This window comes from Phaethon aethereus (assembly GCF_964289735.1).
Source record: "Phaethon aethereus genome assembly, chromosome: Z".
Lineage (NCBI taxonomy): Eukaryota > Metazoa > Chordata > Aves > Phaethontiformes > Phaethontidae > Phaethon > Phaethon aethereus.
The window spans coordinates 49,248,126-49,274,435 of record NC_138577.1 but is presented as its reverse complement, the minus strand read 5'-3'; positions in this window follow the sequence as shown (position 1 = coordinate 49,274,435).

The window sequence follows — 26,310 nt, the reverse complement described above, 5'->3', positions numbered from 1 at the left end:
ACAAAACCGTTCAGAAGACCTGGAAGAAAGTCCCAGTGCTAAACTGGACTTCTGTGAGGCACAGAATAAATATGATCAAAAGACAAATGCTGCAGATTCAGTGGTATAACTTTCTGGGCTTCAGTTTAAGAAACTAAATGTTGATCACTTTCTGAAAATTCATACCAATATAAGTATTTATGATTGCTTTAATAATTTATAATTTATTTGGTTCTCACTTTCCTCTGAAGAAAGGCTGGTAGCAGGAAAATAAAGAACATGTACTTAATATGCAAAATTATTACCAAATTTTCTCTGATTCAGTGGTCGAAGCAGAGAAGAAATAGATTAAATCTGTGTTAGGAACAGATGTTCTATTGTAGTTATCCATGCTGAAATATTCCAATCAAAACAAAGAGTTATTTGCCAATGAGTTATGATAAATAGTACTTGAGTGAGAACCAAGACAAGAGTTGGTGTTTGTATTTTCCCTGAGCCACACCAAGAAGTTTGCTGTAAGAAATTACTGATTTTCTTGAGAGTTTTGATTTTTGTTTTCATTTCTTTTCCATAAAATAAAACAGAACAAAAACAGGTTTGGTAAATTTCTCAGTTACCTATTTTTACTTTCTGTTTTGTTCCTACTACTCTTTATAAGTATGGCGCTCAACTTCATATCCTGGACCTTCTTTTTTTCACTTTTTTTCTCCAGTAGCCTGGCAGCTACAGGAATCTTTAAACTCAGAACTGAACAGCAGCTCTGTGTATGTTTTAGACCTTGCAATTAAACTTCACTTTGCTGAATGTCTGCTCATACCTGCCAAATGCTATTTAGGAATCTCATTATCACAGTTTAGGCCATTAAATAACAATGTCTCTCCTTCCTTGTCCCTAGCAAATTTTTTTTAATCTTTCTTCAGTCTACCTCCCTTGATTTTATGAACGGTAATATTACTTAATTAGTAGTACTATCATTAGATTTAATTTCACTTTTGAAATAAAGCACATAATTTTTTAAGGGTCATAAAGAAGGGGAAAAAAAAAAAAGATCCAACAGCCAGTGCTTAGAGGACAGCACAGACTGTGACCTGTAAGCCAGATAATATTTCTTCTTCTTCATAGAGAGGGACAGATATTGAGAAATCTTCTACATCAATTTTTATGAAGTTATTGACTTATGATTGCACTATGCTCTATAGAACTGCTGGAACATTTCATAAAACAATCTACACAGGTTAAAATGTCTCTGTCATGGCAGAAGGAAGGTTCAAGACCTTGATGTTAACAGTGTGAGGTATCTACTCAGCAGCAGGTGGTAAATTGAAAATGGTCCCAGAAGTGTACAGTAAAAAATTCCATAAAACTTCGTAAAGTTTTGCTTCTGGTATCCATCCTTTCAACAAGATCTTGAAATAGCAACTATAATAGCTATCTGAAGAGTAGTTCTCAACTAGTGAAAGGAATTTAAGCACTTAATTTCTGGAGAAGCTGTTTTTCCGGAATTTCCCAACTTTGTTCATACTTTGTTATTTATACAGAAATGAACAGTAAACATTTTCATTGCATAATTTTATCACTCCCTCAACAAACGCACGATAACAGTATAGTCATTCATAAGGAAAGATTTGTGTTACATCCATGCACCACTCTGCAGTAAGTTCCTTGCTACTATTTAAACCAAAAAAAGGTAAACCAGACAGTATCTGGAGCATGTACTAAATAGAAAATGAAACTAGATAAGAACATAAGTCCTTTCAGAATAGCTGAAAAATGGAAAACAACCCAGTGCATCTCAGATGTTTGTATTTTGTCAAGGCTGATGAGCTAAACTGCAGCCCCAGTAGACAATCATCCTTCCCGGTACGTGAGTGCAGGACTCACACTGATAAAGGAAAGAAAATAACTGCAGGTCAAGAAAACAAAAAGTTACAAATTTCAGTTTAAAATAAAGAGAAACTGAGACATATCAGTCTTTATAAAACAAGAACAACAATAAAAATACCAACCAAACAAAAAAACACCCTCCAAAACCAAACAACAACCAAACAAACAAAACCCCCAGCATAGCAGGAAGAAATATTGTTCTTTTCATACTAGCAAGAGATAATATGTTTGAATTTAGTTAGGAGAAAACAATCTTGTTGTTAAGCAGAACTTTGTAGTACAATTATTACAACCTGAGACACGCTCCTTTAGAAAGATAAAACAATATTCAATATTAAAGGGAACAGGAAAGATTCAGACAAATATCTGACATGTTTGGCAAACCATTCCATGCACAGGATGATTTTGTAGAACTCTCAAGCACTTTTCCATTCTTACTTTTTATGAAAGATTTAATAGTAACAGTAAACAAATTCTAATACCTGAGATGAGGACCAAGATGTGAAGAAAGTGGACTTTTTTTCTCTTATGAGAACTTAAAAGTGTTGATTAATAGAAAAAAGCAATGTCTATTGTGTTCTAATATACAGTATTCCATTATCGCTTAATATTAGGCCTCAAAATCTTATTATTCATGGCTCATTTTTTCCAACATTAAAAATAGCTTATAAATGGCACTGTATTTTCATTAAAAATCTCATTGTTTGGACTCCATTTTATTGGCATTTCGTAAGGATTATACATCATAATGCACTGTATGTTTGTGGATATAAACAGTATTGATAGTAGTTCAATTGTAATGAGCAGTTTAGTAATTGCCTGATAATTTGACTTTGAGCAGAAGTTCTTTGTTTTTCAAACTCGATCTGCTTCTAGATCATTAAAGCAATGATAGGCTGCTGCAGAGGGTTTTTTTAGCATCTAATTAAAGATGCTGCTTGAATTATTCATGCATTATGGTCTTCTATGAATAATTTATGCAGAAATTTCATTGGCAAAACTTAATTTTGAACTTCAATAAAACCTTAAAACTTATTACAGTTTTCAAGATCTTTCAAAATAATCTCTGCACAAATTTTATAACAAACAATTACCAATTAATATTGTAAAATTGAAATAAAAAAATAATTTTAAGGAATATATTTAATTCATTTAAAAACATATGAAGTTTGAGTAGATTAGCTTTTCCTTAAACCAAAAGTGGAAATTTCAAAGTCAAATCAGAACAACACAGACCCATAATCCAAACAAGAACTGTGGACAGGACAGAGAGCAAGGGAGTATTGACTCTGATGGAATAGGACAAAGAGCATAATAAGAAGTTGCTTTTGTCATGAATATCGAATTCCTGACTAAAATTTCACCCTTAAACTCATTCTTGAACAATTCATTATAAGAACAGATTTGAGAGAGCTGAAAAACTTATAATTCTCTGTGTTTTCAGATAAATTCCAGATTATTTGGGTCACTGTGCTTAGAGTGCTCTGCATAAGCTGAGAAAGCCAGAGAAAATGTCCACAACTTTTTGTGGAAGGAAACACATGTTCCCAGGCAGTAAGGAAAAGTGCTGGGCTCCATGAGATAGGTCCCTTATGCTGTGGACAAAGGAGCAGAATACAATTGCTTATCTATTGTATATACAACAGAAAATAGCCAATAACAATTAAATATAGACACTTCACAGTGAATCTCAATTTTCTTTTGTATTACTTAAGTTGATCATTCAAGCAAAATGCAATGTAGATATTTATCCTCCTGACATCATAGCAACAAGTTCTTAAGTGTGAGCAAGCTGAACTATTGGCAGACTGAACAGCTGTGTGCCACCTAGCATCTAAAGGTTACAGTGTCTTGATTGTTGAAAGTAATATTGCATAATATTAGAACGGCTTTGAGACTTATGCAATAAAGCCTGCCTTTCCCATTAAAGCTTGTTAAATCAGATGAAGACATTATTACAGATAACATTATGCATGCTGTAAACTTTGCAAGAAATAAATAAGAGAATTAGACACCAATTTTCTGAGAAGGGTTGTCTAAACTGGCTAAGACAGTCTGAAGAAAGGAATGTTTCTTGAATGTAACTCTCATCTAGTTTTATACAGACAAATCATACCAACCACACAGGAAAAATAAAAAGAACTCTTTAGAATTTTTTAAATAAAACTGACTCTTTTGCTCTGAAAATTGATTGGTAAAAGTTTTACAAAATTAAAATATCATATTTCATCATAAAAAGACTCTCATATTTATTTTAAGAAACACTCCACATTTTTCAATTTAGAGTTTTTTGTAATTATAGTGCTTGTGCAACATTATCACAACATCATTGGAATTTTACATTTCATATTAATTTTCCTGGAATTTAAAGTGACAAATGGTTAGAATAATCAATCTTCCAGGTTTTGTAAATATACAATTTTCTTTCTGCTGACTCTGCATCTCTGTGAAACATACTTGTATGGGAACACCAGAACACTTTTTGTAAAGCTCTGAGGCATCTGTGTACCCAGAGATGCAAAATCAAACACACAGCGTGCAGTGTGAGGAGCCATGTGTTATACAACTAATATTCCCCTGTGCACAGGTACTGAACATTTGCACAAATATTCTAGACTCCTGAGGAAACGTACACTGTGACAAACACACAGAGAAGCTCTTAAACATCTGACTCAGATTCTAGCTGCCTACTTAATTGATTGCATAAAAATTAGGTGTCTATTGACCTTTATCAGAGAAAAAAGGGGAAATGATGAAAAAGCAATAAAATAAAGCAAAAAAAGCACCTTGATATGTATTCCATTATAACGAAGCACAGCAATTTTGAAATTTAAGAAAAATATATGGCCAAGTTAATTTAAATATATTAGAAAAGAACGACTGTAGAGGAGAAGCAGAGGACACAAATAACTTAGGTTTTCAATGACACACTTAGATGAGCTCATTAAAGGAAGTTGACAATATCCAACACTAGTATGAGTTAAGAAGTGTTTCAGAACTGGGAAGCCAGAAATAATAATTAACTTCTGTTCACTCAGCAACTCTCTGTGTGAACAGAAGTTAATATTAAGGTGTTCCAGCATCAGTTTGGGGACTGTTTGAACACAGTAAATAAATTATTCTAGTTACATTAAGCTTGTATAAGTCACTAGGTACCTCCTTATGTTGAATTTATTTTTTTTTCTTCATTTTAACCATATGATTTCAGGAAAGCTGTAGCAGGAGCAGATAATGGTCTGAGAAAGAGATGTGTCTGGGAAAAGACAACACAGACCCAATCTAAAAAAAAAAAATATTCATTGTAGTATTATTCAATACAGAAAGAGTAAGATGAGATGGTCTGCAACAGTAAAGATATTCAGTATAAAATATTGCAAGTCCTGTGTAAAGCTAGAAAATGCCTCAAAACTATCTAGAAGTGATTTTCAATGAAACTTAAGGATTGCTAGCCTTCAAATGAAGTTAAAAACCTTAATCAGTTCACGTAATGTAAGCCCAAAGGATGTTGTACAAAACAGTTACAAATTAAAATAGTAAGAAATTAATACACCAATAAAAATGAAGACAATATCTATACATATAAATAGTTTTTTATAGTTCTCTGAGGATATCAGTCACAATCAGAGACCGAATCCAGAACAAAACTATGTTTATTCTAGAATAAAATATCTGCATATCCATGTCTCTGTCCTGAGTGATTTTTTAATATATTATGGTAAAGACCTATGGCACACTACGTATCTTCATATTTATTTTAAAAACATTACTATGCTACCATCAGCTTTGTCCACCTTGTCCTGATTTCAGCCAGGATAGAGATATGTGTCTTCACAAAAGCTAGTGTGAGACTATGTGTTGGATTTGGGATGAAAATAATGTTGATAACACACTGATGTTTTCAGCTGTTACTAAGCAGTCAAGGACTGTTCAACTTCTCATACCTGCCTGCCAGAAAGAAGGTGGGGGGTGCACTGGAAGCTATGAGGGGACACAGCCAGGACAGCTGACCCAGGTTGGCCAAAGAGATACTCCATACCATACAATCTCATGGTCAATATATAAAACTGGAGAAAGAAGAAGGAAAGGGGGGACATCCAGAGTTATGTCATTTCATCTTCCCAAATAACCATCAGGCATGATGGTGCCCTGCTTTCCTGGAGATGGATGAACACCTGCCTGCTGATGGGAAGTAATGAAGGAATTCCTTGTTTTGTTTTGCTTGTGTGCACAGCTTTAGCTTTACCTATTAAACTGTCTTTATCTCAATCCATGAGTTTTCTCACTTTTACTCTTCTGATTCTCTCCCCCATCCCACTGGTGGTGAGTCAAGCGAGCATTTGTGTGATGCTTAGTTGCTGGCTGGGGTTAAACCATGACAAACAACTTCTCTTATTCTCTTTGTAAATAAAATTTAATGAAAGACACACATTTTGGAAAAATAACAGCACCATATTTTTTAAATAAATTTCCAAAGAACACACAAAAACATCATGTGTATTTTAGGAAAAGTCAAGTTGAATATCATTCTGACACTGTCAAACAAACTTTGACCAGATTTGGAAATTTCTTAGGTGAGTTGTGGTGCAGTTTTCTGTTTGGTAATATTTTCAAAATTGCTTATTTGTCCATTTCAGTCATGGAAGACGGAGATGGAGGACATAGGCAAAGAAGTGTTAATCCTGTCACACATCTGAGATTCAATAAATATTGAAATAAGGGCAATTAAACAATAGGACTAAAAAAGAGAAAAGTCTAATCGGTATTTGAATCAAAGATGTCTCAGCAGATTAAATTATTTTTCTTTCTAGAAATACCAGTCTAGTGAATATACTTCCATCCAGAAGGAAACCTACAATGAGAAGAACTATTTCTCTGTTCTGATCTCAGTAAATCACAAATGAAACTTGAAAGTCCAGAGAATCTGAATGAAATTTAATTTTCTGAAAAACTGAGAAAGCTCTTTTTGAATAAACACATTTCATAGAATCAAAGAATCATTTAGGTTGGAGAAGATTTTTAAGATCATCAAGTACAACCGTTAACCCAACACTGCCAATTCCACCACTAAACCATGTACCTGAGCACATCTACAAGCCTTTTCACAGAATCACAGAATCAGAGAACCATTAAGGCTGTAAAAGACCTTTAAGATCATCAAGTCCAATCATCAACCCAACACCACCAAGCCCACTAAACCATACCCTGCCTGGGTAGACTGTTCCAATGTTTGACCACTCTCTTGGTGAAGAAATGTTTCCTAATATCCAATCTAAACCTTCCCTTTAGTAACTTGAAGCCATTTCCTCTCATCCTATCGCTAGTTACTTGGGAGAAGAGACCAACACCCACCTCACCACAAGCCCCCTTCGGGCAGCTGTAGAGAGTGATGAGGTCTCCCCTCAGCCTCCTTTTCTCCAGACTGAACAACACCAGTTCCCTCAGCCGCTCCGAGTAAGACTTGTTCTCCAGACCCCTCACCAGCTTCGTTGCCCTTCTTTGGACACACTCCAGCACCTCAACGTCCTTCTTGTAGTGAGGGGCCCAAAACGGAACACAGAATTTGAGGTGTGGCCTCACCAGTGCCGAGTACAGGGGCACAATCACTTCCCTCCTCCTGTTGGCCACACTATTTCTGATACAGGCCAGGACACTGTTAGCATTCTTGGCCACCTGGGCACACTGCTCATACTCAGCCGGCTGTCGACCAGCACCTCCAGGTCCTTTTCCGCTGAGCAGCTCTCCAGCCACTCCTCCCCAAGCCTATAGAATTGCATGGGCTTGTTTGACTCAAGTGCAGGACCCGGCACTTGGCCATATTAAACTTCATACAGTTGACCTCAGCCCATCTAGGCAGCCTGTCCAGATCCCCCTGCAGAGCCCTCCTACCCTCCAGCAGATCAACACTCCCACCCAACCTGGTGTCATCTGTAAACTTACTGAGGGAACACTCGATCCCCTCATCCAGTTCATCAATAAAGATATTGAACAAGACTGGCCCCAAAACTGAGCCCTGTGGAACACCACTTGTGACTGGCCATCAACTGGATTTAACGCCATTCACCATAACTCTCTGGGCTTGGCCATCCAGCCAGTTCTTTATCCAGCAACGAATGCAGCTGTCTAAGCCATGACTGCCAGTTTCTTTAAGAGAATGCTGTCAGAGACGGTGTCAAAGGCTTTACTAAAGTCCAGGTAGACAACATCCACAGCCTTTGCCTCATCCACTAGGCAGATCACCTGGTCCTAGAAGGAGATCACGTTGGTCAAGCAGGACCTGCCTTTCATGAACCTGTGCTGGCTGGGCCTGATCCCTTGGTTGTCCTGCACATGCCCTGTCAGCAGCCTCAAGATGAACTGCTCCATGATCTTCCCTGGTATGGAGGTCAGACTGACAAGCCTGTAGTTCCCTGGATCCTCTATCCAGCCTTTCTTGTAGATGTGTGTCACACTGGCAAGCCTACAGTCTTCTGGGACATCCCCTGTTAACCAGGACTGCTGATAAATGGTGGAGAGTGGCTGGGCAAGTTCCTCTGCCAGCTCCCTCAGTACTCTCGGGTGGATCCCATCAGGCCCAATAGGTTTGTGGGTATCGAGGTGGCTTAGCAGGTTGTTAAATTGTTGCCGGCTGGATTATGGGGAGTTTATTGTGCCCATGGGCAAAACCACCAAAATTCTGCCAATGGCACCAGCCCCTGAGCCATGTGTTGACCACATGTGTTTTCCTATTCCTTTCAGCGTTCTCCCCTGCAACTGAAGGGATTGACGAAAACACTACGTGTGCTCCTGCTCCATTGATCAGTTGCCCCAGAGATCTGAAGTCCCTTTTAATCACTTTTGGGCTTCTTAGCACAACCTCATCATTGCCAACCTGTATGACCAACAGTGGGTAGTAATCAATGGGCCGAACCAGACCAGAGAGTTTCCGGGTGACGTCTCTCACCCGGGCCCCAGGGAGGCAGCAAACTTCCCGGTGGGTTGCATCAACATATTGGGCCCTCTGTACCCCTCAGAAGGGAGTCACGTACAACAATCATACTCCTTTTTTTCTTAACAGAGAAAGTCTTGATGTGTGGGGCTGGCTGACTCATCCTAGGCAACCCCCTGGATGGGCTTTCATCAAGGTCCTCATGTTCCTGGCCCTCAAGTTTAAAATACCTCCAGGAATGGTGCCTACCATCTCCCTGAGCAGCCAGTGCCACTGCTTGACCAGTAAAGAAATTTTTCCTAGTATCTATCCTAAACCTCCCCTGCCACAACTTGAGGCCATTTCCTCTTGTCCTATCACTTGTTACTTGGGAGAAGTGACTGACACCCCGCTACAACATATTTTCAGGTAGTTGTAGGGAGTGATAAGATCTCCCCTGAGTCTCCTCTTCTCCAGGTTAAACAATCCCAGTTCCCTCAGCCACTCCTCATAACATTTGTTCTCCAAACCCTTCATCAACTTCGTTGCTCCTCTTTAACCATTCTCCACCTCTTCAATGTCTTTCTTGTAGTGAGGGACCCAGACCTGAACACAGGAATAGAGGTGTGGCCTCACCAGTGCAGAGTACAGGGACACAATCATTTCCCTCTTGCTGCTGGCCACACTATTTCTGATACAGGCCAGGATACTGTTGGCCTTCTTGGTTGCCTGGGCACACTGCCGGCTCATGTTCAGCCGGCTGTCGACCAGCACCCATAGGTCATTTTCCGCCAGGCAGCTCTCCAGCCACTCCTGCCCAAGCCTGTAGCATTGCATGGGATTGTTTTGATCCAAGTGTAGGCTCCTGAACTTATCCTTAATAAAATTCAGAATTTTTTAAGTCCACTTTCATGACTCTTGATGGAATCTTTTGTAAAGAACAGAAGCTGTTTTATAAAAGTTCTACAATTTTTTTTCAGTGTTTTACAATTACTGCTTTGCTATAAGACTCGACAAGGCACAAATATTGCAGAAATATTTGGCAGTCTTTCAGGTATGTTTTGATTTCTGGTGTGAGTGAGATTTGCATAAAATATTGAAACTATTAAAGTAGCAAATCCAGGCTATGTGTTGCATTAAAAATTATACCACTAACCTTTTTAGAAAGTGAACATATATTATGTTAATAATTAAACATAGTACTGATAAAAAATGAAAACTCTAGCAATATGTAATCTTAATTTCTAGTGTGTGTTAACTTATCCTTAAACTATCTCAAGGGTAAAACTTTGAGTTTCAGTCTGTGATGACACAAGACATGGATTATCTGTTTTATGGATTATGTACATAGGGTTAAATATAAACGATATGGATTACCATATGATTACACTCATAACACTGAATCTCCAAATTGCTGTCTGACTGCTGCTGTTACATGTGTTATGCTTCATCTTCTCGTCCTGATTTTTTGGTTCTTTTTTTTTTTTTCATCTTGTTTCATACCATTTCTGTTATTATTTATTTATTATCCTAAGATACTTCTAATACATATTCTAAGGGACCTTGACTGACAGGTTGTCATAGAAGTCCTGAAAGGGAACAAATACTTTCTGTGAATGCTTAGTGTGCTTACAAAAACAAAGACAGGAAGGAAAAAGTGCAAGTAGAATGCAGAAGGGTTAGGGAGCAGGGCTACTACATATTATGAAGGGTTTTTCCCACAAATCTGAAAAAAACATTCCTTCAGTGAGAGCAGCCTCCATGTAGTGGATGTCTAACCATTCTACAACCTGAGTTGGAAAATTTATTTCCACATGTCCTTCAGCTTAATATTGAAGAGAGTTCAATGAAATATGTTCTACACTCTATCAACAAAAAAGCTGTGAAGTTACCTTGAGAAGAAAGACAGAAAGTGCATTAATCCCTTAATACAGATTTTTTTCCCATCAAGAATCAAGATTCTTTTCCTTTTATCTAGAAAGTAATATCTGCCTAGTTTTATTGTTAATAATGGATAACAAGATAATTTTTGTTATTGTGTAATCATTTAGTTTTCTACCATTTAACATAATTTACTAGATTAGATAAAATTAGTTAAATAAGATTTGAAATTATGGACTTAAATAACCTGTAAAGAGTTCTTTTCTTTACTATACAATTCCTAACTCAGCATTACTGAGCTCTTCCTTTGTCATGCTCACTTAACATGTTAAATGTTCTTCAGAAGAGAAGAAGCAGTTCTATCTTTTCTTAACCTATAAAGTATTGTCATTACCTTCTTTCATACTGTTCTGTGGTAAGACCATGAAAGGAACCTCTTTTACAATCAAGTAAAACACTGACTGTGATATTTAGTATTAACACAATGCATATATTAATATGTCACTCTAGAAAGAAAAACTTCCTGAAGTAAGACTCTTTTTGTTAATAAGAAGTAGTGCTTCAATGCAGGACAAGTTCTGTCCCCTTCAACTGGACCAGTTACACAGTAAACTATAATTCAGGGAAACTTGGGATAATTGAAGGTCTCAGTCTTCCATGTTATTATTGAAAAATTTGTGCTGTGTCAAGTTATAGATACAATGACATTAGTATTAGTTATATTGAGTAAGTCAGAGCCATTTGATGAAGATGCTTGGTCTTTCTGTTATGGAAAAATCAAACAACATTGAACCATTGTCAGTGGAAAAGTCAGCAAAGTAAATGTTCTTTCAATTATACCTTCTCAGTAACTTTTCATCTTCCTTTGTTGAGTGTGGATATTTTTGTTCGTGACACTACAAACTTGGGTTCCTTTTGCTGCAGGTGTATTATGGATTATTTAAAGAGAACATAACCAATAGCAATCAAACTTCTTTAATTTATTAAATTTAGTCATGTGCTTACCCTAAGATTGAAAGGAATTTTCCATTTCCTAATTCATTTATGCATCAGCTGGGGCAGATAGTGTTGGTTTGTCTGGAAAAACATTTTATTTTATACTTGAAAATTGTACTTTTCTTACACATGCTGGAATTCCTGCAGTTGCTCAGTTCCAGACAATTCATAATTTCAGACATATTTGTACTAGAAGCCATTTTATGACTCATAAATGAGAGAGTATTGTAGTTATATTTTATGGAGTATTTGACTTTTATGGATATTGCCTGTAGGTAATGTTCTGTCCTGCAGAGAAGCTTACCTTGATCTTTCTCATAACCTCACAGTTTCATAGATCTGTGAAGAAAGGAAATATGTTCCCCTTTCTCCCAATACCTCTCCCTCAACCTGTATATGGGATATCATTTACCTTTTAAGAAGTGTCCAGCTCAATGCATTCATTAATTCAGAAAGATTTTTTTAATGCACATGGATTTTTTATTATGTGATGAATGACCTGATGGTTTTAGAGATGTTTGCCATTGGAAAAATTAATAAAATGTATATATGTTAATGTAGAAGACAGTTAGTTGTCTATATATGTGTCTTCTAATTTATCAGGAAATGTCTTGAGATCATAAAGTGGAAGCTGATGGATTTTAATAGTAGAATATCACTGGTCTGGGTTAGGAATTTAAACAAGTTTTTCAGTCTTCTGCCCAATGCAGCTCAAACTTTACAGCAGCATCATAGCAGAGTCAGTTAGTCTTATTTTATTATACAACACACAACCACACCTTGTCAACAAATATTGTATTATTTTGTAATTACTGTCTCTCACCTTTATTTTTTTTTTGTATTAGTCTCAGATGCTTTGTATAGGTCAAGATTATTTACTGGGAAGTACATATTGAAGCTGAAAAGCAACATTTTAAGACTCAAATATATATGATGGTTATGATAATTAAAAAAATGTTCTGTGCTTTACTACTTCATTATAGAAAAATTGCTTTGTATAACAAAAGTTCTTTCATGAATCATATGTTCTACAATACACAGATTTGTTTGCACAAAATATGTGACCTCATAAAAAATCTTGTTAGAGAAAGATCTCATTATGTGAAATCCTAATCCATAAAACTTCAGTAAAAACCACTATGTTGCGTGTCACCTGAAATAAACTTTTTGTGTTAGGCATACAGAAACAATTTAGGCTGGAGTCAAAAACTCCGTTAACTCCTCATTAACTCCCACTTTAAACATTGAAAAAATGTATTTTTGAAAGGTAAGAGTTAAGGGCTTTCTCAGCAGCACTGTTTACTCTGTCTCTACTCATTTCTCCACATCCTGGGTTTTCTGTCAAAAAAAAAAAAAAAAAAGAGAAGATTTTCACTGGGGGGTATTTTGTTCACATTACATTGACAAGGAGGCAAATTTTCAAATTGAGTGTTTCAGAAGCAAATCATAAGCTCACATTTAGCTACTTAAATCTGTATTTGATTTTACAGCTGTCTGCTTCTGTATACATTTGATTTTCCAAGTTCATTATCTGCATGTTCTGTTAAATATCTCATGTTTGGCAATTTAAGCAAAGACTGTAATAGCTACTTCTGGAGATATGAGACAGAATGGAAGATAATGTTCACATTCAGAATTACAATGAGTAGCATATATGAGCAAGATAATTTTATTTTCTCCAGGAATTTTTAACCTTTTTAAGAAACTTGCTAGGAAAAGTGAGTCTTCACAATGATTTTAGAAATTAAAACATCACACTATCCTTAAAAATGTCTACATTCACGTACAGATTATAAACAAAAGGAATCGACTTAACAATTTTCTAAAAGAGCAAAATAAACTGTTAATGTCTTTTAATAAAAGGATGCTTTTAATAATATCCCAAAAGAGACTACTCCCCTTCTACAAAATGCTCCTTGATCAGACATGATAGTCAAAACATTGTTAACGAATTCTCATTTAAAAAAAAAGTCTTGTGACAAATGACCTCATGTCTAAAGGAATTATTTCAAATATGCTGTCCTTCAATGCTATTCCAGAGTAGTTAACATGACCAATTTATCTTTCCAGTTTCTTACTCAGTATTCCTTCATAAGCCTGTTTCTTTATCTCTGTCCTAACACACATCCACTGACTTCTTACATTCAAAGATCTCTTAAGAGTATAATGACTACTATCAGTTTAAAAAAAAAAAAATAAAGTGTGGTTTTCACTTTGTCATTCCAGTGTTCCCTGCACCAGTTCTAAGAGTTGTCCTCAAAACAGATTCATGATTTTTTGTGAAATCACTGGAAACAATTTAAGGAAGACAGCAATAAATCAGTGAAGATAACAAAGTTACTGTATAAATCAGATCAGATACCTGTTTCTTGGCTTCCATGACAAGTCCTCCCATCCTTTTGACCTTAGGTCTGTTCACTTCAAATAAAGGTGCATCCCTATAGCATCTAGAATTGAAGTGACTGTTAGTAGTTACAGGCCTTTTGTCTTCTCTCCAGACCAGCGAGAAGTTATTGTTTGTAAATGCAAACAAAAGAACAGATGTATCCCTTCTCAAGGACATGTAGAAATATGTCCCTGTAAACAACATATCTACAAGGGTTTTTAAATCATGTCTCCTCCAGGAACAAATCATTGAGAAAGGGGTAGGGAAGACTTAGAGTTATGGCCATGCCCCTATTAGCAGCAGACCATAGAGCCTGATCAGTGCAAGTTGACCACAGAAGCACTGTGCTATTACCAAGAAAATTTTGGATATGGTCAGGGAACAGAGTGATTATTAGAGTTCTGGGCCAAACCAATGACTTCTAGTTGCAGCAATAGTGATTCCCAGAACAATTTTGAAACTCTTGCCCGGTGAAACAGGACCTGGGGCTGCTGGTTGACAGTCGGCTGAACATATGCCAACAGTGTGCCCAGGTGGCCAAGAAGGCCAACAGCATCCTGGCCTGTATCAGAAATAGTGTGGCCAGGAGGAGTAGGGAAGTGATTGTGCCCCTGTACTCAGTACTGGTGAGGCTGCATGTTGAATACTGTGCTCAGTTTTGGGCCCCTCAATACAAGAAGGATGTTGAGGTGCTGCAGTGTGTGCAAAGAAGGGCAACGAAGGTGATGAGGGGTCTGGAGCAGAAGTCTTATGAGGAGCGGCTGAGGGAACTGGTGTTGTTCAGTCTGGAGAAGAGGAGGCTGAGAGGAGACCTCATCGCTCTCTACAGCTGCCCGAAGGGGGCTTGTGGTGAGGTGGGTGTTGGTCTCTTCTCCCAAGTAACTAGCGATAGAAGGAGAGGAAATGGCCTCAAGCTGCACCAGGGGACATTTAGACTAGATATTAGGAAAAATTTCTTCACTGAGAGACTGGTCAAGCATTGGAACAGGCTATTCAGGTATGTGGTGGAGTCACCATCACTAGAAATATTCAAAAAACCTGTGGACATGGCGCTTCGGAACATGGTTTAGTGGGCATGGAGGCACTGGGTTAACAGTTTGACTTGGTGGTCTTAAAGGTCTTTTCCAACCTTAATGATTCTGTGATTCTGTGTGATTCTGAAAGTCCCAAATGCTGGTTTTATTTTTTAACCACATTGTAAAATGACCGCGGATTCCTTCTGTAAGTAGAGAGAAAAGTCCACAGACTTCTAGAGGGCTATGTAGCAAAAAGTGTGATTTACCACTCTTAAAACAGGTTCCTAGCTTTTCCATAATCCAACGTTAAGTAATAACAAACATTAAACTTCATAAAAATCATGAAGTTAAACAATCTTATTTGTCTAGATATGTAAGCAACTTAACTTGAAGAACAATGTTAAACACGTCCAAATAGTAACCTTCATATTTCAAAACAAAAAAAGGTATACTTTTTGCATATTAAAAAGCAACTTGTGTCATTAGTTACTAAAATGTAACTTTTTTTTTTTTCACTTCTACTGGTGTTGTATTGTATACTTGTACAGAATCTTTACTTTAATTGAAAATCTGAAATCATGTTTGTTTTGCAATGTATCATTTTCTGTAGGCCACTCTCTGAGTCAGAAAATCTGTTTGGTTTCAGATGGGACAAAGATATCTTTTCCATGCTTTTACTTGACTCAGTTTGCTCTTTTTAATATTTATGGACATTTAATTTTTCATCTGGAGAAGTCAAAACTGACTACAAAAATGCTGCTAGCGTCATTTGGGCTGTAGGGCCAAGCTTTCAGCAAGCTGTCAGTGTGCAGCAGTATGGATTGCTGTGCCCACGTCTGTCATATTCCCAGGTATAAGCCCATATTTTTAATTAGAGACAACAGAAATTTTGCATCAGCACATCTGCTTGGTAGTTTTCAACGACAAAATGTAGACCTGACCAGCCAGAATATAGACCTGACCTCCTGATGTTGCAAATGGGACAAGCACTGTTGAAAAACATGGTGGTTACTGGCTTCCAGCTCCCTGCAAAGTGTGATTGTAACAGATGTATAACCTGGGTAAATATACATGTAATTAAAAAACCTTTAGACCTACCTCCTCAACTGTTCTATACATTTGGATTAGATCCTGCAGTGCACTGGTTAGGAAGAGAAAGAAAGGTAATTTGTGCATTAAGTTCTTTCATTAAGAATCACAGAATCATTAAGGTTGGAAAAGACCTTTAAGACCATCAAGTCCAACCATCAACCCAACACCACCATGCCCACTCATCCATGTCCTGAAGTGCCACGTCCACATGCTTTTTGAATACCTTCAGTGATGGTGACTCCACCACCTGCCTGGGCAGTCTGTTCCAATGCTTGACCACTCTCAGTGAAGACATTTTTCCTAATATCCAGTCTAACCTCCCCTGGCACAACTGGAGGCCATTTGTCTTGTCCTATCACTAGTTACTTGGGAGAAACATTTTTTGTTAACCTTTATGACTGTGGCCAGATTGAGATCTAGCTGGGCTTTTGCCTTTCTAGTTTTGTCTCTGCTTGACCTAATGAGATCCCTGTACTCTTCTTGAGTTGCCTGCCCCTTCTCCCAAAGGTGAAAAACTCTCCTCTTTTCCTTGAGTGCCAGCAAAATCTCCCTGTTCAGCCAGGCTGGTTGTCTTCCCTGCCAGCTCTTCTTACGGCACATGGGGACCGCCTGCTCCTGCGCCTTTAAGATTTCCTTCTTGAAGACTGTCCAGCCTTCCTGGATCCTTTTGTCCTTCAGGACTGTCTCCCAAGGGACTCTCTCAACCAGTGACCTGAACAGGCTGAAATCTGCCCTCCGGAAGTCCATGGTAGCAGTTTTGCTGACCCCTCTCCTTACTTCACTCAGAATTGAGAATTCTATCATGTTGTGGTCACTGAGCCCAAGAGGGCCTCCGACCATCACATCTCCCACCAGTCCTAGTCCACCTTGAACATCAGAAAAGTATTGTATTTCTTCAAGAGAGTGAAGTTACAAAGGAAACAGAAGTGAAACAGCAGAACTCTGAAAGCACAACATAAAAGTATAAGAGTATTTTGACACCTACGTGAATTATATATAATTGATCGCTGCATTAATGTGTAGAACTCAAGAACAGAGGAGTACTTCAGCTTTCCACTTCCTTCGACAGTAAGGCAAGTGAAATTTCATGCTTTTCCCTACCATCCTCCACAGCTCACCTCATACTTAAAAGATTAAAAGAATACATATTTTATAGATTTTTCTGTAAATATTTAGGATATATTACATACTGCTACAATCAGATTAAAAATAATCTAACAAACCAGCCTGATGAACTGGTAGCAGCAGCAGTGGTAGCATTGACAACAGGTGCTTGTATAGTGCTGCTAAGTGGTATAGCAATGAATTACAAGTGTGATCCTTTGTAACTGTCACCAACACGCACACACAAACACACGCACAGACACACAGACAGACACACACACGCACAGACACACACACACACTGGGTAGAACCATATACAACATTTCCCACTACAGAGTTACACTAAAATGATCTAAACATTGATTTTAGTATCATCACTTTTATTATTAGTTGACATTAAGGTAGGATACTCGTAAGTGTCTTACATCAAATTGTTACTATGTGATGAATTAATACCTTTTCTGTCTATAAGTAGAAAACAGTGGGGTTCTTTAATACAGATCACAGCTCTACCACCTTTTCACTTCAAATTATTTTAGCTTCAACTTGAACAAAAAGAAACCCACTGACAGTACTCATCAGGGATAGGTACATCTCAGTTCTGGACTGGCTGGAAAAAAAAAAACAAAACAACAACTTTTGCAGATGTAAGCATCTTTAGGCATAAAGCTTTTAGCTATATAGAGCTAAAAAATCTATCTTCCATCTTATTAAATTTTTAAATAAAATTGAATCTTAAAGGGATTGAAAATTTTACCTTCATAGAGGAAGCAAGATGATATTTTCAAACCTTTTTTTTTATTCTAAGCTGTAATACAAAGTCAGAAAAATAAAAATTTAAATTTAAAGTTTGGAAATTATATTTTGACCAACCATAAACAATTTTTTTTTTTTTTAAATCTGTGGCCATCTTCTTGATAGGTGGAAGGCAGCCTATATGACAGCTGATAGGTGAACACAGACAGGTTTGCCATGAGACTTTGTAGACAGCTGCAGTAAGCTTGAATCAGTTTTTTTTCCCCATCACATAAAAATTTTGACCAGCTTTGATTAAAGTATAAAATCAGTATTTTTTCTCTTTTACTTCTTTCTTATATCTATCCCTCCATCTTCTAAAATCCTGTTTTCATGCATATTCCCTAACTCAGTCTTTTCTGAAATAGAATGTCACTTGTAAGTGGAATTTTATTTTACAGTTACAAGTTAATCTAATCATCTATGCCATAAAAGAAAAACCCTCTCGCCTCAAAGACTGACAATCATCACATTTATATTAAGAAAGACTCAAAAAGTACAGTATAATACCTAAACTAGGTAACCAGTTAACAATCCACTTTAGGCTTAAAATTTGTTTTTTTAATGTTCATATGGTGTTAGGTAGGATATATTTAATCTCAACCCAATCACACTGTTTTGTCAGACTCATTAATCTGTACATTATTAAGGCTGCAGCTATTTATGCTTACTTGGTCACATTCTCAGAGTGTCTGCAGTTATGAAGGGCGGGGGGGTGGGGAAGCATACTATGCAATTTAAACAGGAAACTATAAAAATTATATAACATAATATTAATCAGCTGAGACATTGGAAAAAAGTATATGAGGCAACCCTTCTTAATGGAAAAAGTTTCCTAGAAGCATAATATGTTTTGACAAATCTCCAAGAGAACCACTGCCGTGAGAGAAAGACCTAACTTTCATTACATTCAAGTACTGCACTGTGCTTTATGCTGAACACCAGCTATTTCTAATGTATTTGAAAAAGCTTTTTATATTTCTAACATACAGGAAAACCCCTATGAGGTAAGCAAAAAACACCGAAACCTTTGCCATTATCACCTAAATGTGTGGTAGAGAAAATAAATTACAACTTTTATGTTTGTCCTCTCCTACAAAGGATAGATTTAGCAATATTGTTGTCTGACCATTTTCTTAAAATATATGGGGTTTTTTTGCTTTTTCAACCTAATGGCTGTGCATCAAAATCTATTAAATACTAAATTGTTTTATTTGTTCAAAGTGATCACAATGATCATAACGCACATCTCTTTTTCCCACCTGGAGAAACACAAACCTCAGAAATAGGTTTATGAATCTATTTTGTTTATACTTATAAAGGTCCAAATGTATCAATCTGTCATAATAATTCAATGGAATGTTATTTTATCTCAGCAAAGCATTTCACCAGTATAGGTTTGCATGAAACTGCCACAGGTCCAGCCAAGATTTGAGAAGTTAGATGAAGTGAACAACACCATGGATGAAAAATTATACTATCCCTCACAAATGCGGTATAGATAATGCACAAGCTATATCCTAAATAAAGGATTACTGTTGAAACAGTTCTCTTAAGAAAGTTGTAGAAAAGCTTTGGGAATACTAACTTATCTCTGCTAAAGAAATTTTACATATAAGATAATTCACACATTAAGCTCTAGTATTCCCCCTTACAATGTTAATAAGTATTCAGATCCTTTTTTATGGTTCAGACATTTTAAAGGGTGGAAGAGCAACTGTCAAAGTTTTAAGTTAGATGCAAGATTCCCCATAATACTGAGTTTCATTAGATCTCGTTACATTTCTAACCCTAAATGAAGTTAGGTATATGAGCCTAAGACATGTCTAGACTTTCTGCATAAATTTATTATTCATGAAACCCAGCTATACATCCTAAAATTTATTCCTTGTCTCATTTCAACAGCTAATTACTGTAAGATAAAAATATAACAGCAGCTAACCCAACATCAGTTTTCTTGCTGTCAATGATATATAGTTTTGTACTGCTCTACACAGTAATCTACACACCATCAGCTCTTCTACTGTGTAGCTCATTTTCTATTTATTTTTGCTTACACAAAGACTTATTTAAAACTTATTATCTCTGATGTACTGTAATAATGCAGATTACAATATAAAATAATTCAAAATACATCTGGAGAAAGATACCTTTCAGGAAAGACAATTCTTAAGAAATTATAATTAAAAAATAGCCATGTATCTCCAGCAGTTAGCCACATTATTTGTGAAGTTTGAGGTTTCTGTGAGAAGGAAAATATGATCTTTCAGGCAGTCCTGTTTGTTTATTCTTTTTCTCAAAGTGGTATGAAACAAAGAGCAGCAAGAATTTTTCTGTTCACAGGTGCAGGTCTTTTGCCAGACGTTGTGGTGTTTGTTTTTTTCTTTTGTCTCTGTTTTTTGTTGTGTTTTTTTGGTTTGGGGTTTTTTTGGTCAAAAAACTTCTCTCTCCACTTCCTCAGCTGCTAATGCTTCTTTTGTTCTCACCTTTTTTGTCTTGGCTCAATTCTGCCTGCTTAAGCTCTCAAATGCTGCCAATTCCATGAGGTTAATACACAGTTTTCTACATTTGTATTCAGCCTAATACACTTTCAGCCCCTTGATGCAGACAGCTTAACTTCTGACCTGTCTTGTGTTTGCTAGTGTTTCACACACCAGCTGTTATTGTTTTGACCATTTCACTCCAGTAAAGAGTTTCTACTGTTTAGCCTGAAAGATTGGAATAATTGATTCCTTACCTACAATACCACCTTTTCAGTAGGTTTGTTTTTTCATCAGAGTCATAACCAATGACTTTTTGACATTGCATCACCCTTACAGTCACATTATTTTATTAAACTAGTTGATTATAAAGCCCATTAGAAGTGGTCCAGTGTTTAGCATTCTGTAAAGAAAAGGACAGAGACTTCTAAAAATCATTGACTCTGTTACTCTCTTTCAAGATATCATCTAGTTTTTATAGGATTAACTTCTTTTTCTTCTTTAAAGAAAAAAAAAAAACGCAAAAACAAACCCAAAACACTGCACACAACTAATGATGCTTCCAAATTTGCCTAGTTACAATTACCAGCAAAAAAATTCTTTGTAGTATGAATTATTCTATGTATAAGTTGTGACTCTTGTGTCTTTTATTCTGGTTCTTTAGGCTGGTGATCCAGTCACCATTTAACTTTCTGTTCAATAAATTAAATAGATTGATCTCATGGAGTCTCTCACTGCAGGCATATTTTCCTACCCCTTCTATTTTTTTTTTTCAAGCATTCCCGTCTTTACCTAGTCACTGCTACTGTAAGCCTTCTAGCCTCAGCTCTGTACTACAGTCTCAGCAAATTATCCACCCTGCCTAAAAGTTCCTCTTAGAATCTTCCTTTTCAAGTCTGTTCCTGGCATAGCACTACCTCCAATCTAGGAGCATGAGCTTGATTCTTTACATCATGACCATATTTTCATTTCTTGAAATTCATATGGATTCCTTGTATGCACCCTAGCTAGTGGAGTCTTAGGATCTTGGGATCTCTTAGGAACACATTATTTGCTTGAGAATGTGTCTGTATTTAGCCCACCATGACCTTATATGCCTATGAAGGAACTAGTTTCAGTTCACTATCACCCACACCCAGTTTTCCTAAAATAATTTAATTTTCACCCTGCCAAATCACTCCAGAGAGAGTAGTATCTGGTAGTTAACAATCCTCTAAAAACATCAAATCTGAATTTTTCCTCTTGTAAAATATTGTTTGTTCCATTACATAACATTTTTGGTTGCTTCCATCCTATTCTAACTGCAGGTCTCTTTTCAACGAAAAATATTTAAATTTACTAAATGCAGATTAAGGACTAAGAAGAACAACCAAGTGTAATCCCACACATGTATGCAGATGCAAGTACACACGATTGCTCAAATATTCATCCTTATTCACCATTTTCACAATCGTCATGTGATGATGTCCTGAGATTACTGAGTTTTGCTGGGATGGAGTTAATTTTCTTCATAGCAGTCCATATGGTGCTTTGTTTTGGATTTGTGACCAAAGCAGTTGTGGTAACACACCAATGTTTTAGCTGTTGCTGGACAGTTCTTGCCTTCTCTGTAACTCACTCTGTGTCTCAGCATGTAGGCTGGGAATGGACAAGAGATTGGGACAGCTGACCCCGATTGACCAAAGAGATGTTCCTTACCATATAACATCATTCTCAGCAATAAAATCGGAGGCAGTTTTTCCAAACTAGCCATTTCTTGCAGACTGGCTGGACATCAGTCTGCTGGTGGGAGGTGGTGAGTGATTACCTTTGCATCACTCTTCCCCCTCGCCCCCTTCTCTTTCTTTCATTTATTAAACTGTCTTCATCTCAACCCATGACTTGATCTCAACCTTACCCTTCCAATTCTCTCCCTCCATCCCACTACAGGGGAGTAAGTGAGTGACTGGGTGGAGCTTTAGCTGCCAGCTGTGGTCCACATATCACATATGGTTAATATAGTAATTAGAAGTCACTGAGATGAAATCCTTTCTTAGTATTTTGCTTTTTTAAATTCAAGATCAATATGGAAGAAAAATGTTGACACCAGAAAATCTCCAACCATTTCTGTCCTGCTTCTCGTCACAATATAGGGTATTGACCTCTGGCTACTTTATATATCAAATATTCACCAAGGATTTCTGTACAAAAAAGTTCTTTTTATTTTTTCCCCCCAAAAATAGTGTACAACATATTCAGCAAATTAGTAATGAATGAATGCAAAAGGAAAGAACAGATAACTCAGCAAAATTACTTGAGTGGCACTTTTTAAGATTTATTTTATTTTTATGCTTTCCCAGAGGAGCTCCAAAAACTGGGAAGTGGTGGTACAGAGGGCCTTATTACTGGTATTCATTGTAATACTAATTACTAAAAAAGTAAGAGAACATTACTAAAATAAGAGTTTGATCCAAAAACCAACAAAGTTAATTTGTGATAGTGTCATTGGCTTTCAGCAGACATTTATTAAACTAAAATGTTGCTACTATTTTTTTTGACTGTTGTTTTTGTTTTGATTGTGAAGTAAGGATGAACTATTTTTTCTTTTTATGTTTGACGTCTCTTCATGACACATTTTTGGCTAAAGTAATTTTTAATTATCAACAGCAGACATCTTTAAAAGGAATGTGAACAGAACATAGAATAATCATTAAGTTATCTTTAACTGATGAGTATTGTCTGTTGTATGGAAATTAATAGACTAAACAGAAAGCTCAGTGTATAATAAAGTGTGAAATGAAGTTTTGACAGCTGTATATCCCATACTTTATCAGCAATCAATGGCTACAGGTCTATAGAATCCTCAGAATGCTGCTCTACAGGCTGAAATTAACCAGTCAAACATAATTTGAAGCCACCGAGGCAAAGGGCCCCGGAGTGGAGGATCACACCAGGGGACCCTTCCCAAAGCAGCAAAACCGCAACAGCGAAAGCACAGGGAGAGAGAGGGTGCCCTAGCCAACCCCAGAGCCAGAAGAGTGGGCTCTGGCTCAGTGCAGGTGGGAACAAGGGCAGCAGTGGCCAAAGCTCCTCACGTACAATAGCAGTCTCAGGGAGCTCAAGCAACCTGGAGCATGGCAACCAGGGCAGACAAACAAGACATGGCATGTCAGAATAGCGAGGTGCGGCAGTTTTCACAGCAGTTTGCAGGGCAGTATGCACAGGGAAGGCATGCTAGTAGGGAGCAGTTGAGTCCCCCCTGGCTCTAGAGGCTCATCTCAACTAGTGGCCATAGCCCTCCCAGAAGACATCCAACTATGGTTTCCACTTGGGTGAAAGCCATCACACTCAAGCATGTGGCTGTCCCTGTCTCCAGCTGCAGGGAGTGCCTGAGCCTGTCAATTCTGACAGAGAGTGGCAGAGACAACACGTGTGTGTGGTGCGACCAGGGGAATGATCTGCCCAGCCTGGTGGCAGAGCTGAAAGAGGTTCCTGGAGTATGTGGAAGATAATTTCCTCACAGAGCTGGTAATTGAGCCTACCAGGGGAGGTGCCTCACTTGACCTGCTGTTTATGAACAGGGAAGGACTGGTGGGAGATGTGGTGGTCAGAGACCCTCTTGGGCTTAGCAACCATGAAATTATAGAATTCTCTGTTGTTGGTGAAGTAAGGAGAGGGGTCAGCAAAACCACTACCATGGACTTCCGGAGGGTAGACTTCGGCCTGTTAAAGTCACTGGTTGAGGGAGTTCCTTGGGAGACTAACGGGCAAAAGGGTCCAGGAAGGCTGGACATTCCTGAAGAAGGAGATCTCAAAGGCACAGGAACAGGCGGTCCCCTTGTGCTGTAAGATGAGCTCGTGGGGAAGACAACTAGCCTGGCCGAACAGGGAGCTGTTGGGACTCAGGGAAATATGGGGAGTTTATCACCTTTGGAAGAAGAGGAAGGCAATTCAAAAAGAGTACAAGGATCTTGTTATGTCAAGCAGTCAAAATTCAAAAGGCAAAAACCTAGCTAGAAATCAATCTGGCCACGGTCATAAAGGATAACAAAAAATGTTTTTACGAGTATATTAACAACAAAAAGAGAGGCAAGGAGAATCTCCATCCCTGATTTGATGGGGGGGGAACATTGTCACCAGGATGAGAAAAAGGCTGAGGTACTTAACACCTCAGTCTTTAATAGTCAGACTAAGTATCCTCAGGGTATTCAGCCCCCTGAGCTGGAAGACAGGGATGGAGAGCACAATACACTCCCCATAATCCAGCAGGAAACAGTTTAACAACCTGCTAAGCCACCTGGAAACCCACAATCCTATGGGGCCTGATGGGATCCACCCAAGAGTACTGAGGGAGCTGGCGCAAGAGCTGGCCAAGCCACTCTCCACCATTTATCAGCAGTCCTGGTTAACAGGGGAGGTCCCAGACGACTGGAGGCTTGCCAATGTGACACACATCTACAAGAAGGCCAGGAAACTACAGGTCTGCCAGCCTGACCTCCATGCCGGGGAAGATTATGGAGTGGTTTATCTTGAGGCCGCTCACAGGGCATGTGCAGGACAACCAAGGGATCAGGCCCAGCCAGCAGGTCCTGCTTGACCAATGTGATCTCCTGTTAGGACCAGGTGACCTGCCTAGTGGATGAGTGAAAGGCTGTGGATGTTGTCTACCGGGACTTCAGTAAAGCCTTTGACAGCATCTCCCACAGCATTCTCTTGGAGAAGCTACTGGCACATGGCTTAGAAAGAACTACTCTTCACTCAGTAAAACACTGGCAGAGCCCGGAGAGTTCTGGTGAGCTCAGTTCACCACAATCAGTTGGTGGCCGGGAACAAGTAGTGTTCCACAGGGCTCAATTTTGTGGCCAGTTTTGTTCAATATCTTTATCAATGATCTGGATGAGAGGATAGAGAGCTCCCTCAATAGGTTTGCAGATGACACCAGGTTGGGTGGGAGTGTTGATCTGCTGGAAGGCAGGAAGTCTCTGCAGAGGCATCTGGACAGGCTGCCTCAATGGGCTGAGGTCAACTGTGTGAGGTTTAATAAGGCCAAGTACCGGGTCCTGCGCTTGGGTCACAACAACCTCATGCAATGCTACAGGCTTGGGGAGGAGTGGTTGGAAAGCTGTCCAGCAGAAAAGGACCTGGAGGTGCTGGCTGACAGCTGGTTGAATATGAGCCAGCGGTGTGCCCAGGTGACCAAGATGCCAACAGCATCCTGGCCTGTAACAGAACTAGTGTGGCCAGCAGGAGTCGGGACGTAATTGTGCCCCTGTACTTGGGGCACTGGTGGGGCCACACTTTGAATCCTGTGTTCAGTTTTGGGCCCCTCACTACAAGAAGGACGTTGAGGTGCTGGAGCGTGTCCAAAGAAGGGCAACGAAGCTGGTGAGGGGTCTGGAGCACAAGTTTTACTAGGAGCTGCTGAGGGACTGGGGGTTGTTCAGTCTGAAGGAGAGGAGACTGAAGAGAGACCTTATCACTCTCTACAGCTGCCTGAAAGGCTGCTGTGGCGAGGTGGATGTTGGTGTCTTCTCCCAAGTAACTAACGATAGAAGGAGAGGAAATGGCCTCAAGCTGCATCAGGGGAGGTTTAGGCTGGATATTAGGCAAAATTTCTTCACCGAGAGAGTGGTCAAGCATTGGAACAGGCTGCCCAGGCAGGTGGTGGAGTCACCATCACTGAAGGTATCCAAAAAGCATGTAGACGTGGCACTTCAGGACATGGATGAGTGGGCATGGTGGTGTTGGGTTGATGGTTGGACTTGATGATCTTAAAGGTCTTTTCCGGCCTTAATGATTCTATGATTCTATCAT